Source organism: Urocampus carinirostris, chromosome 4 (genome assembly GCF_059441175.1).
Source record: "Urocampus carinirostris isolate Australia breed hairy pipefish chromosome 4, RoL_Ucar_1.0, whole genome shotgun sequence".
NCBI classification, from domain to species: Eukaryota; Metazoa; Chordata; class Actinopteri; order Syngnathiformes; family Syngnathidae; genus Urocampus; species Urocampus carinirostris.
Genome location: NC_142352.1, coordinates 46,100,653 through 46,113,424, shown reverse-complemented (window position 1 = coordinate 46,113,424; position 12,772 = coordinate 46,100,653). Strand labels below are relative to the sequence as shown.

At 39.9% G+C, this 12,772-nt stretch overlaps 11 non-coding genes across 11 annotated transcripts; all 11 read right to left on the bottom strand.

Annotated features, from left to right (window-relative positions):
- Positions 1–325: 325 nt before the first annotated feature.
- On the bottom strand, positions 326–398 carry trnav-aac (transfer RNA valine (anticodon AAC)). The gene has a single exon. It is a non-coding gene; the product is annotated as a tRNA-Val (tRNA).
- Positions 399–858: 460 nt separating this feature from the next.
- On the bottom strand, positions 859–931 carry trnav-uac (transfer RNA valine (anticodon UAC)). Its single transcript has one exon. It is a non-coding gene; the product is annotated as a tRNA-Val (tRNA).
- A 996-nt stretch (positions 932–1,927) lies between these two features.
- Positions 1,928–2,000, bottom strand: trnav-uac (transfer RNA valine (anticodon UAC)). The gene has a single exon. It is a non-coding gene; the product is annotated as a tRNA-Val (tRNA).
- Positions 2,001–2,461: 461 nt separating this feature from the next.
- trnav-cac (transfer RNA valine (anticodon CAC)) lies at positions 2,462–2,534 on the bottom strand. Its single transcript has one exon. It is a non-coding gene; the product is annotated as a tRNA-Val (tRNA).
- A 462-nt stretch (positions 2,535–2,996) lies between these two features.
- On the bottom strand, positions 2,997–3,069 carry trnav-aac (transfer RNA valine (anticodon AAC)). The gene has a single exon. It is a non-coding gene; the product is annotated as a tRNA-Val (tRNA).
- A 995-nt stretch (positions 3,070–4,064) lies between these two features.
- Positions 4,065–4,137, bottom strand: trnav-uac (transfer RNA valine (anticodon UAC)). Its single transcript has one exon. It is a non-coding gene; the product is annotated as a tRNA-Val (tRNA).
- Positions 4,138–8,876: 4,739 nt separating this feature from the next.
- On the bottom strand, positions 8,877–8,949 carry trnav-uac (transfer RNA valine (anticodon UAC)). Its single transcript has one exon. It is a non-coding gene; the product is annotated as a tRNA-Val (tRNA).
- Positions 8,950–9,410: 461 nt separating this feature from the next.
- On the bottom strand, positions 9,411–9,483 carry trnav-cac (transfer RNA valine (anticodon CAC)). Its single transcript has one exon. It is a non-coding gene; the product is annotated as a tRNA-Val (tRNA).
- A 463-nt stretch (positions 9,484–9,946) lies between these two features.
- On the bottom strand, positions 9,947–10,019 carry trnav-aac (transfer RNA valine (anticodon AAC)). The gene has a single exon. It is a non-coding gene; the product is annotated as a tRNA-Val (tRNA).
- A 996-nt stretch (positions 10,020–11,015) lies between these two features.
- trnav-uac (transfer RNA valine (anticodon UAC)) lies at positions 11,016–11,088 on the bottom strand. The gene has a single exon. It is a non-coding gene; the product is annotated as a tRNA-Val (tRNA).
- Positions 11,089–12,619: 1,531 nt separating this feature from the next.
- Positions 12,620–12,692, bottom strand: trnav-uac (transfer RNA valine (anticodon UAC)). Its single transcript has one exon. It is a non-coding gene; the product is annotated as a tRNA-Val (tRNA).
- Positions 12,693–12,772: the final 80 nt, after the last annotated feature.

The following is a 12,772-nucleotide window of genomic DNA, read 5'->3' as shown; positions in this document are numbered from 1 at the left end:
CTCCTGTGAGGCAAATGATATCATCACCCTAATTTGGAAACAGCTGACTGTTGTTTCACTATGAAAGCGCCACAAACAAAGTAGTTGGGTAGTTTCGAAAACTAACAAAAGGCAGAATATGATCAGCTAGAAGGTGACACCAGTTGTTATTGTTAGAAACCTGGTATCGAATCGGTGACCTTTCTAGTTTGAGGTGAATGCAAAAACCACTACAGTGTAGAAACAGCTGACTACTGCAACAATGTGAACGAGCCAAACTCAAAGTAGTTAGTTTCAAATTGCTGGAAAAAAGGGTGTTTTTTCAACTCAAAAAGTGTATTCAGAATGTTTCCACCTGGTTTCGAACCAGGGACCTATCGCGTGTTAGGCGAGTGTGATAACCACTACACTATGGAAACAGCTGATATATCAAAAATATGGAAGAGACACAGACAAATTGATCAGGTAGTTAAGAATCGGTCCGAAAAACTCATTTTTTCAGTTCAAATGTGAAACCAATGGGATGCTCCCACCCTGTGCCAAATCAGGGACCTTTCTCCTGTGAGGCAAATGATATCATCACCCTACTTTGGAAACAACTGACTGTTGTTTCACTATGAAAGCGCCACAAACAAAGTAGTTGGGTAGTTTCGAAAACTAACAAAAGGCAGAATATGATCAGCTAGAAGGTGACACCAGTCGTTTTTGTTGCAACTTGGTATCGAATCGGTGACCTTTTTAGTTTAAGGTAAATGTGTTAACCACTACAGTGTAGAAACAGCTGACTGCTGCAACAATATGAAAGAGCCAAACTCAAAGTAGTTAGTTTCGAATCGCTGTAAAAAAGGGTGTTTTTTTAAATCATGAGGGTATTCAGATTGTTTCCACCTGGTTTCGAACCAGGGACCTATCGCGTGTAAGGCGATCGTGATAACCACTACACTATGGAAACAGCTGATATGTCAAAATTATGAAAGAGCCACAGACAAATTGATCAGGTAGTTAAGAATCGTTCCGAAAAACTCATTTTTTCAGTTCAAATGTGAAACCAATGGGATGCTTCCACCCAGTGCCAAATCAGGGACCTTTCTCCTGTGAGGCAAATGATATCATCACCCTAATTTGGAAACAGCTGACTGTTGTTTCACTATGAAAGCGCCACAAACAAAGTAGTTGGGTAGTTTCGAAAACTAGCAAAAGGCAGAATATGATCAGCTAGAAGGTGACACCAGTTGTTATTGTTAGAAACCTGGTATCGAATCGGTGACCTTTCTAGTTTGAGGTGAATGCAAAAACCACTACAGTGTAGAAACAGCTGACTACTGCAACAATGTGAAAGAGCCAAAGTCAAAGTAGTTAGTTTCGAATTGCTGTAAAAAAGGGTGTTTTTTTTAACTCAAAGAGTGTATTCAGAATGTTTCCTTCTGGTTTCGAACCAGGGACCTATCGCGTGTTAGGCGAGTGCGATAACCACTACATTATGGAAACAGCTGATATGTCAAAAATATGAAAGAGCCACAGACAAATTGATCAGGTAGTTAAGAATCGTTCCGAAAAACTCATTTTTTCAGTTCAAATGTGAAACCAATGGGATGCTTCCACCCAGTGCCAAATCAGGGACCTTTCTCCTGTGAGGCAAATGTGATCATCACCCTAATTGGGAAACAGCTGACTGTTGTTTCACTATGAAAGCGCCACAAACAAAGTAGTTGGGTAGTTTCGAAAATTAACAAAAGGCAGAATATGATCAGCTAGAAGGTGACACCAGTCGTTATTGTTGCAACTTGGTATCGAATCGGTGACCTTTTTAGTTTAAGGTAAATGTGTTAACCACTACAGTGGAGAAACAGCTGACTGCTGCAACAATATGAAAGAGCCAAACTCAAAGTAGTTAGTTTCGAATCGCTGTAAAAAAGGGTGTTTTTTTAAATCATAAGGGTATTCAGATTGTTTCCACCTGGTTTCGAACCAGGGACCTATCGCGTGTAAGGCGATCGTGATAACCACTACACTATGGAAACAGCTGATATGTCAAAAATATGAAAGAGCCACAGACAAATTGATCAGGTAGTTAAGAATCGTTCCGAAAAACTCATTTTTTCAGTTCAAATGTGAAACCAATGGGATGCTTCCACCCAGTGCCAAATCAGGGACCTTTCTCCTGTGAGGCAAATGTGATCATCACCCTAATTGGGAAACAGCTGACTGTTGTTTCACTATGAAAGCGCCACAAACAAAGTAGTTGGGTAGTTTCGAAAACTAACAAAAGGCAGAATATGATCAGCTAGAAGGTGACACCAGTCGTTATTGTTGCAACTTGGTATCGAATCGGTGACCTTTTTAGTTTAAGGTAAATGTGTTAACCACTACAGTGTAGAAACAGCTGACTGCTGCAACAATATGAAAGAGCCAAACTCAAAGTAGTTAGTTTCGAATCGCTGTAAAAAAGGGTGTTTTTATTAAATCATAAGGGTATTCAGATTGTTTCCACCTGGTTTCGAACCAGGGACCTATCGCGTGTGAGGCGATCGTGATAACCACTACACTATGGAAACAGGTGATATGCCAAAAATGTGAAAGAGCCACAGACAAATTGATCAGGTAGTTAAGAATCGTTCCGAAAAACTCAATTTTTCAGTTCAAATGTGAAACCAATGGGATGCTTCCACCCAGTGCCAAATCAGGGACCTTTCTCCTGTGAGGCAAATGATATCATCACCCTAATTTGGAAACAGCTGACTGTTGTTTCACTATGAAAGCGCCACAAACAAAGTAGTTGGGTAGTTTCGAAAACTAACAAAAGGCAGAATATGATCAGCTAGAAGGTGACACCAGTTGTTATTGTTAGAAACCTGGTATCGAATCGGTGACCTTTCTAGTTTGAGGTGAATGCAAAAACCACTACAGTGTAGAAACAGCTGACTACTGCAACAATGTGAACGAGCCAAACTCAAAGTAGTTAGTTTCAAATTGCTGGAAAAAAGGGTGTTTTTTCAACTCAAAAAGTGTATTCAGAATGTTTCCACCTGGTTTCGAACCAGGGACCTATCGCGTGTTAGGCGAGTGCGATAACCACTACACTATGGAAACAGCTGATATGTCAAAAATATGAAAGAGCCACAGACAAATTTATCAGGTAGTTAAGAATCGTTCCGAAAAACTCATTTTTTCAGTTCAAATGTGAAACCAATGGGATGCTTCCACCCAGTGCCAAATCAGGGACCTTTCTCCTGTGAGGCAAATGATATCATCACCCTAATTTGGAAACAGCTAACTGTTGTTTCACTATGAAAGCGCCACAAACAAAGTAGTTGGGTAGTTTCGAAAACTAACAAAAGGCAGAATATGATCAGCTAGAAGGTGACACCAGTTGTTATTGTTAGAAACCTGGTATCGAATCGGTGACCTTTCTAGTTTGAGGTGAATGTGAAAACCACTACAGTGTAGAAACAGCTGACTACTGCAACAATGTGAAAGAGCCAAACTCAAAGTAGTTAGTTTCGAATTGCTGTAAAAAAGGGTGTTTTTTTAAATCAAAAAGGGTATTCAGAATGTTTCCACCTGGTTTCGAACCAGGGACCTATTGCGTGTTAGACGAGTGTGATAACCAATACACTATGGAAACAGCTGATATGTCAAAAATATGGAAGAGACACAGACAAATTGATCAGGTAGTTAAGAATCGGTCCGAAACACTCATTTTTTCAGTTCAAATGTGAAACCAATGGGATGCTTCCACCCTGTGCCAAATCAGGGACCTTTCTCCTGTGAGGCAAATGATATCATCACCCTACTTTGGAAACAACTGACTGTTGTTTCACTATGAAAGCGCCACAAACAAAGTAGTTGGGTAGTTTCGAAAACTAACAAAAGGCAGAATATGATCAGCTAGAAGGTGACACCAGTCGTTTTTGTTGCAACTTGGTATCGAATCGGTGACCTTTTTAGTTTAAGGTAAATGTGTTAACCACTACAGTGTAGAAACAGCTGACTGCTGCAACAATATGAAAGAGCCAAACTCAAAGTAGTTAGTTTCGAATCGCTGTAAAAAAGGGTGTTTTTTTAAATCATGAGGGTATTCAGATTGTTTCCACCTGGTTTCGAACCAGGGACCTATCGCGTGTAAGGCGATCGTGATAACCACTACACTATGGAAACAGCTGATATGTCAAAAATATGAAAGAGCCACAGACAAATTGATCAGGTAGTTAAGAATCGTTCCGAAAAACTCATTTTTTCAGTTCAAATGTGAAACCAATGGGATGCTTCCACCCAGTGCCAAATCAGGGACCTTTCTCCTGTGAGGCAAATGATATCATCACCCTAATTTGGAAACAGCTGACTGTTGTTTCACTATGAAAGCGCCACAAACAAAGTAGTTGGGTAGTTTCGAAAACTAACAAAAGGCAGAATATGATCAGCTAGAAGGTGACACCAGTTGTTATTGTTAGAAACCTAGTATCGAATCGGTGACCTTTCTAGTTTGAGGTGAATGCAAAAACCACTACAGTGTAGAAACAGCTGACTACTGCAACAATGTGAACGAGCCAAACTCAAAGTAGTTAGTTTCGAATTGCTGTAAAAAATGGTGTTTTTTTAAATCAAAAAGGGTATTCAGAATGTTTCCACCTGGTTTCGAACCAGGGACCTATCGCGTGTGAGGCGAGCGTGATAACTACTACACTATCGAAACAGCTGATATGTCAAAAATATGAAAGAGCGACAGACAAATTGATCAGGTAGTTAAGAATCGTTCCGAAAAACTCATTTTTTCAGTTCAAATGTGAAACCAATGGGATGCTTCCACCCAGTGCCAAATCAGGGACCTTTCTCCTGTGAGGCAAATGATATCATCACCCTAATTTGGAAACAGCTGACTGTTGTTTCACTATGAAAGCGCCACAAACAAAGTAGTTGGGTAGTTTCGAAAACTAACAAAAGGCAGAATATGATCAGCTAGAAGGTGACACCAGTTGTTATTGTTAGAAACCTGGTATCGAATCGGTGACCTTTCTAGTTTGAGGTGAATGCAAAAACCACTACAGTGTAGAAACAGCTGACTACTGCAACAATGTGAAAGAGCCAAAGTCAAAGTAGTTAGTTTCGAATTGCTGTAAAAAAGGGTGTTTTTTTTAACTCAAAGAGTGTATTCAGAATGTTTCCTCCTGGTTTCGAACCAGGAACCTATCACGTGTTAGGCGAGTGCGATAACCACTACACTATGGAAACAGCTGATATGTCAAAAATATGAAAGAGCCACAGACAAATTCATCAGGTAGTTAAGAATCGTTCCGAAAAACTCATTTTTTCAGTTCAAATGTGAAACCAATGGGATGCTTCCACCCAGTGCCAAATCAGGGACCTTTCTCCTGTGAGGCAAATGTGATCATCACCCTAATTTGGAAACAGCTGACTGTTGTTTCACTATGAAAGCGCCACAAACAAAGTAGTTGGGTAGTTTCGAAAACTAACAAAAGGCAGAATATGATCAGCTAGAAGGTGACACCAGTCGTTATTGTTGCAACTTGGTATCGAATCGGTGACCTTTTTAGTTTAAGGTAAATGTGTTAACCACTACAGTGTAGAAACAGCTGACTGCTGCAACAATATGAAAGAGCCAAACTCAAAGTAGTTAGTTTCGAATCGCTGTAAAAAAGGGTGTTTTTTTAAATCATGAGGGTATTCAGATTGTTTCCACCTAGTTTCGAACCAGGGACTTATCGCGTGTAAGGCGATCGTGATAACCACTACACTATGGAAACAGCTGATATGTCAAAAATATGAAAGAGCCACAGACAAATTGATCAGGTAGTTAAGAATCGTTCCGAAAAACTCATTTTTTCAGTTCAAATGTGAAACCAATGGGATGCTTCCACCCAGTGCCAAATCAGGGACCTTTCTCCTGTGAGGCAAATGATATCATCACCCTAATTTGGAAACAGCTGACTGTTGTTTCACTATGAAAGCGCCACAAACAAAGTAGTTGGGTAGTTTCGAAAACTAACAAAAGGCAGAATATGATCAGCTAGAAGGTGACACCAGTTGTTATTGTTAGAAACCTAGTATCGAATCGGTGACCTTTCTAGTTTGAGGTGAATGCAAAAACCACTACAGTGTAGAAACAGCTGACTACTGCAACAATGTGAACGAGCCAAACTCAAAGTAGTTAGTTTCGAATTGCTGTAAAAAATGGTGTTTTTTTAAATCAAAAAGGGTATTCAGAATGTTTCCACCTGGTTTCGAACCAGGGACCTATCGCGTGTGAGGCGAGCGTGATAACTACTACACTATCGAAACAGCTGATATGTCAAAAATATGAAAGAGCGACAGACAAATTGATCAGGTAGTTAAGAATCGTTCCGAAAAACTCATTTTTTCAGTTCAAATGTGAAACCAATGGGATGCTTCCACCCAGTGCCAAATCAGGGACCTTTCTCCTGTGAGGCAAATGATATCATCACCCTAATTTGGAAACAGCTGACTGTTGTTTCACTATGAAAGCGCCACAAACAAAGTAGTTGGGTAGTTTCGAAAACTAGCAAAAGGCAGAATATGATCAGCTTGAAGGTGACACCAGTTGTTATTGTTAGAAACCTGGTATCGAATCGGTGACCTTTCTAGTTTGAGGTGAATGCAAAAACCACTACAGTGTAGAAACAGCTGACTACTGCAACAATGTGAAAGAGCCAAAGTCAAAGTAGTTAGTTTCGAATTGCTGTAAAAAAGGGTGTTTTTTTTAACTCAAAGAGTGTATTCACAATGTTTCCTCCTGGTTTCGAACCAGGGACCTATCGCGTGTAAGGCGAGTGCGATAACCACTACACTATGGAAACAGCTGATATGTCAAAAATATGAAAGAGCCACAGACAAATTGATCAGGTAGTTAAGAATCGTTCCGAAAAACTCATTTTTTCAGTTCAAATGTGAAACCAATGGGATGCTTCCACCCAGTGCCAAATCAGGGACCTTTCTCCTGTGAGGCAAATGTGATCATCACCCTAATTGGGAAACAGCTGACTGTTGTTTCACTATGAAAGCGCCACAAACAAAGTAGTTGGGTAGTTTCGAAAATTAACAAAAGGCAGAATATGATCAGCTAGAAGGTGACACCAGTCGTTATTGTTGCAACTTGGTATCGAATCGGTGACCTTTTTAGTTTAAGGTAAATGTGTTGACCACTACAGTGGAGAAACAGCTGACTGCTGCAACAATATGAAAGAGCCAAACTCAAAGTAGTTAGTTTCGAATCGCTGTAAAAAAGGGTGTTTTTTTAAATCATAAGGGTATTCAGATTGTTTCCACCTAGTTTCGAACCAGGGACTTATCGCGTGTAAGGCGATCGTGATAACCACTACACTATGGAAACAGCTGATATGTCAAAAATATGAAAGAGCCACAGACAAATTGATCAGGTAGTTAAGAATCGTTCCGAAAAACTCATTTTTTCAGTTCAAATGTGAAACCAATGGGATGCTTCCACCCAGTGCCAAATCAGGGACCTTTCTCCTGTGAGGCAAATGATATCATCACCCTAATTTGGAAACAGCTGACTGTTGTTTCACTATGAAAGCGCCACAAACAAAGTAGTTGGGTAGTTTCGAAAACTAACAAAAGGCAGAATATGATCAGCTAGAAGGTGACACCAGTTGTTATTGTTAGAAACCTAGTATCGAATCGGTGACCTTTCTAGTTTGAGGTGAATGCAAAAACCACTACAGTGTAGAAACAGCTGACTACTGCAACAATGTGAACGAGCCAAACTCAAAGTAGTTAGTTTCGAATTGCTGTAAAAAATTGTGTTTTTTTAAATCAAAAAGGGTATTCAGAATGTTTCCACCTGGTTTCGAACCAGGGACCTATCGCGTGTGAGGCGAGCGTGATAACTACTACACTATCGAAACAGCTGATATGTCAAAAATATGAAAGAGCGACAGACAAATTGATCAGGTAGTTAAGAATCGTTCCGAAAAACTCATTTTTTCAGTTCAAATGTGAAACCAATGGGATGCTTCCACCCAGTGCCAAATCAGGGACCTTTCTCCTGTGAGGCAAATGATATCATCACCCTAATTTGGAAACAGCTGACTGTTGTTTCACTATGAAAGCGCCACAAACAAAGTAGTTGGGTAGTTTCGAAAACTAGCAAAAGGCAGAATATGATCAGCTAGAAGGTGACACCAGTTGTTATTGTTAGAAACCTGGTATCGAATCGGTGACCTTTCTAGTTTGAGGTGAATGCAAAAACCACTACAGTGTAGAAACAGCTGACTACTGCAACAATGTGAAAGAGCCAAAGTCAAAGTAGTTAGTTTCGAATTGCTGTAAAAAAGGGTGTTTTTTTTAACTCAAAGAGTGTATTCACAATGTTTCCTCCTGGTTTCGAACCAGGGACCTATCGCGTGTTAGGCGAGTGCGATAACCACTACACTATGGAAACAGCTGATATGTCAAAAATATGAAAGAGCCACAGACAAATTGATCAGGTAGTTAAGAATCGTTCCGAAAAACTCATTTTTTCAGTTCAAATGTGAAACCAATGGGATGCTTCCACCCAGTGCCAAATCAGGGACCTTTCTCCTGTGAGGCAAATGTGATCATCACCCTAATTGGGAAACAGCTGACTGTTGTTTCACTATGAAAGCGCCACAAACAAAGTAGTTGGGTAGTTTCGAAAATTAACAAAAGGCAGAATATGATCAGCTAGAAGGTGACACCAGTCGTTATTGTTGCAACTTGGTATCGAATCGGTGACCTTTTTAGTTTAAGGTAAATGTGTTAACCACTACAGTGGAGAAACAGCTGACTGCTGCAACAATATGAAAGAGCCAAACTCAAAGTAGTTAGTTTGGAATCGCTGTAAAAAAGGGTGTTTTTTTAAATCATAAGGGTATTCAGATTGTTTCCACCTGGTTTCGAACCAGGGACCTATCGCGTGTAAGGCGATCGTGATAACAACTACACTATGGAAACAGCTGATATGTCAAAAATATGAAAGAGCCACAGACAAATTGATCAGGTAGTTAAGAATCGTTCCGAAAAACTCATTTTTTCAGTTCAAATGTGAAACCAATGGGATGCTTCCACCCAGTGCCAAATCAGGGACCTTTCTCCTGTGAGGCAAATGTGATCATCACCCTAATTGGGAAACAGCTGACTGTTGTTTCACTATGAAAGCGCCACAAACAAAGTAGTTGGGTAGTTTCGAAAACTAACAAAAGGCAGAATATGATCAGCTAGAAGGTGACACCAGTCGTTATTGTTGCAACTTGGTATCGAATCGGTGACCTTTTTAGTTTAAGGTAAATGTGTTAACCACTACAGTGTAGAAACAGCTGACTGCTGCAACAATATGAAAGAGCCAAACTCAAAGTAGTTAGTTTCGAATCGCTGTAAAAAAGGGTGTTTTTATTAAATCATAAGGGTATTCAGATTGTTTCCACCTGGTTTCGAACCAGGGACCTATCGCGTGTGAGGCGATCGTGATAACCACTACACTATGGAAACAGGTGATATGCCAAAAATGTGAAAGACCCACAGACAAATTGATCAGGTAGTTAAGAATCGTTCCGAAAAACTCAATTTTTCAGTTCAAATGTGAAACCAATGGGATGCTTCCACCCAGTGCCAAATCAGGGACCTTTCTCCTGTGAGGCAAATGATATCATCACCCTAATTTGGAAACAGCTGACTGTTGTTTCACTATGAAAGCGCCACAAACAAAGTAGTTGGGTAGTTTCGAAAACTAACAAAAGGCAGAATATGATCAGCTAGAAGGTGACACCAGTTGTTATTGTTAGAAACCTGATATCGAATCGGTGACCTTTCTAGTTTGAGGTGAATGCAAAAACCACTACAGTGTAGAAACAGCTGACTACTGCAACAATGTGAACGAGCCAAACTCAAAGTAGTTAGTTTCAAATTGCTGGAAAAAAAGGGTGTTTTTTCAACTCAAAAAGTGTATTCAGAATGTTTCCACCTGGTTTCGAACCAGGGACCTATCGCGTGTTAGGCGAGTGTGATAACCACTACACTATGGAAACAGCTGATATGTCAAAAATATGAAAGAGCCACAGACAAATTTATCAGGTAGTTAAGAATCGTTCCGAAAAACTCATTTTTTCAGTTCAAATGTGAAACCAATGGGATGCTTCCACCCAGTGCCAAATCAGGGACCTTTCTCCTGTGAGGCAAATGATATCATCACCCTAATTTGGAAACAGCTAACTGTTGTTTCACTATGAAAGCGCCACAAACAAAGTAGTTGGGTAGTTTCGAAAACTAACAAAAGGCAGAATATGATCAGCTAGAAGGTGACACCAGTTGTTATTGTTAGAAACCTGGTATCGAATCGGTGACCTTTCTAGTTTGAGGTGAATGTGAAAACCACTACAGTGTAGAAACAGCTGACTACTGCAACAATGTGAAAGAGCCAAACTCAAAGTAGTTAGTTTCGAATTGCTGTAAAAAAGGGTGTTTTTTTTAAATCAAAAAGGGTATTCAGAATGTTTCCACCTGGTTTCGAACCAGGGACCTATTGCGTGTTAGACGAGTGTGATAACCAATACACTATGGAAACAGCTGATATGTCAAAAATATGGAAGAGACACAGACAAATTGATCAGGTAGTTAAGAATCGGTCCGAAAAACTCATTTTTTCAGTTCAAATGTGAAACCAATGGGATGCTTCCACCCTGTGCCAAATCAGGGACCTTTCTCCTGTGAGGCAAATGATATCATCACCCTACTTTGGAAACAACTGACTGTTGTTTCACTATGAAAGCGCCACAAACAAAGTAGTTGGGTAGTTTCGAAAACTAACAAAAGGCAGAATATGATCAGCTAGAAGGTGACACCAGTCGTTTTTGTTGCAACTTGGTATCGAATCGGTGACCTTTTTAGTTTAAGGTAAATGTGTTAACCACTACAGTGTAGAAACAGCTGACTGCTGCAACAATATGAAAGAGCCAAACTCAAAGTAGTTAGTTTCGAATCGCTGTAAAAAAGGGTGTTTTTTTAAATCATGAGGGTATTCAGATTGTTTCCACCTGGTTTCGAACCAGGGACCTATCGCGTGTAAGGCGATCGTGATAACCACTACACTATGGAAACAGCTGATATGTCAAAAATATGAAAGAGCCACAGACAAATTGATCAGGTAGTTAAGAATCGTTCCGAAAAACTCATTTTTTCAGTTCAAATGTGAAACCAATGGGATGCTTCCACCCAGTGCCAAATCAGGGACCTTTCTCCTGTGAGGCAAATGATATCATCACCCTAATTTGGAAACAGCTGACTGTTGTTTCACTATGAAAGCGCCACAAACAAAGTAGTTGGGTAGTTTCGAAAACTAACAAAAGGCAGAATATGATCAGCTAGAAGGTGACACCAGTTGTTATTGTTAGAAACCTAGTATCGAATCGGTGACCTTTCTAGTTTGAGGTGAATGCAAAAACCACTACAGTGTAGAAACAGCTGACTACTGCAACAATGTGAACGAGCCAAACTCAAAGTAGTTAGTTTCGAATTGCTGTAAAAAATGGTGTTTTTTTAAATCAAAAAGGGTATTCAGAATGTTTCCACCTGGTTTCGAACCAGGGACCTATCGCGTGTGAGGCGAGCGTGATAACTACTACACTATCGAAACAGCTGATATGTCAAAAATATGAAAGAGCGACAGACAAATTGATCAGGTAGTTAAGAATCGTTCCGAAAAACTCATTTTTTCAGTTCAAATGTGAAACCAATGGGATGCTTCCACCCAGTGCCAAATCAGGGACCTTTCTCCTGTGAGGCAAATGATATCATCACCCTAATTTGGAAACAGCTGACTGTTGTTTCACTATGAAAGCGCCACAAACAAAGTAGTTGGGTAGTTTCGAAAACTAACAAAAGGCAGAATATGATCAGCTAGAAGGTGACACCAGTTGTTATTGTTAGAAACCTGGTATCGAATCGGTGACCTTTCTAGTTTGAGGTGAATGCAAAAACCACTACAGTGTAGAAACAGCTGACTACTGCAACAATGTGAAAGAGCCAAAGTCAAAGTAGTTAGTTTCGAATTGCTGTAAAAAAGGGTGTTTTTTTTAACTCAAAGAGTGTATTCAGAATGTTTCCTCCTGGTTTCGAACCAGGGAACTATCACGTGTTAGGCGAGTGCGATAACCACTACACTATGGAAACAGCTGATATGTCAAAAATATGAAAGAGCCACAGACAAATTGATCAGGTAGTTAAGAATCGTTCCGAAAAACTCATTTTTTCAGTTCAAATGTGAAACCAATGGAATGCTTCCACCCAGTGCCAAATCAGGGACCTTTCTCCTGTGAGGCAAATGTGATCATCACCCTAATTGGGAAACAGCTGACTGTTGTTTCACTATGAAAGCGCCACAAACAAAGTAGTTGGGTAGTTTCGAAAATTAACAAAAGGCAGAATATGATCAGCTAGAAGGTGACACCAGTCGTTATTGTTGCAACTTGGTATCGAATCGGTGACCTTTTTAGTTTAAGGTAAATGTGTTAACCACTACAGTGGAGAAACAGCTGACTGCTGCAACAATATGAAAGAGCCAAACTCAAAGTAGTTAGTTTCGAATCGCTGTAAAAAAGGGTGTTTTTTTAAATCATAAGGGTATTCAGATTGTTTCCACCTGGTTTCGAACCAGGGACCTATCGCGTGTAAGGCGATCGTGATAACCACTACACTATGGAAACAGCTGATATGTCAAAAATATGAAAGAGCCACAGACAAATTGATCAGGTAGTTAAGAATCGTTCCGAAAAACTCATTTTTT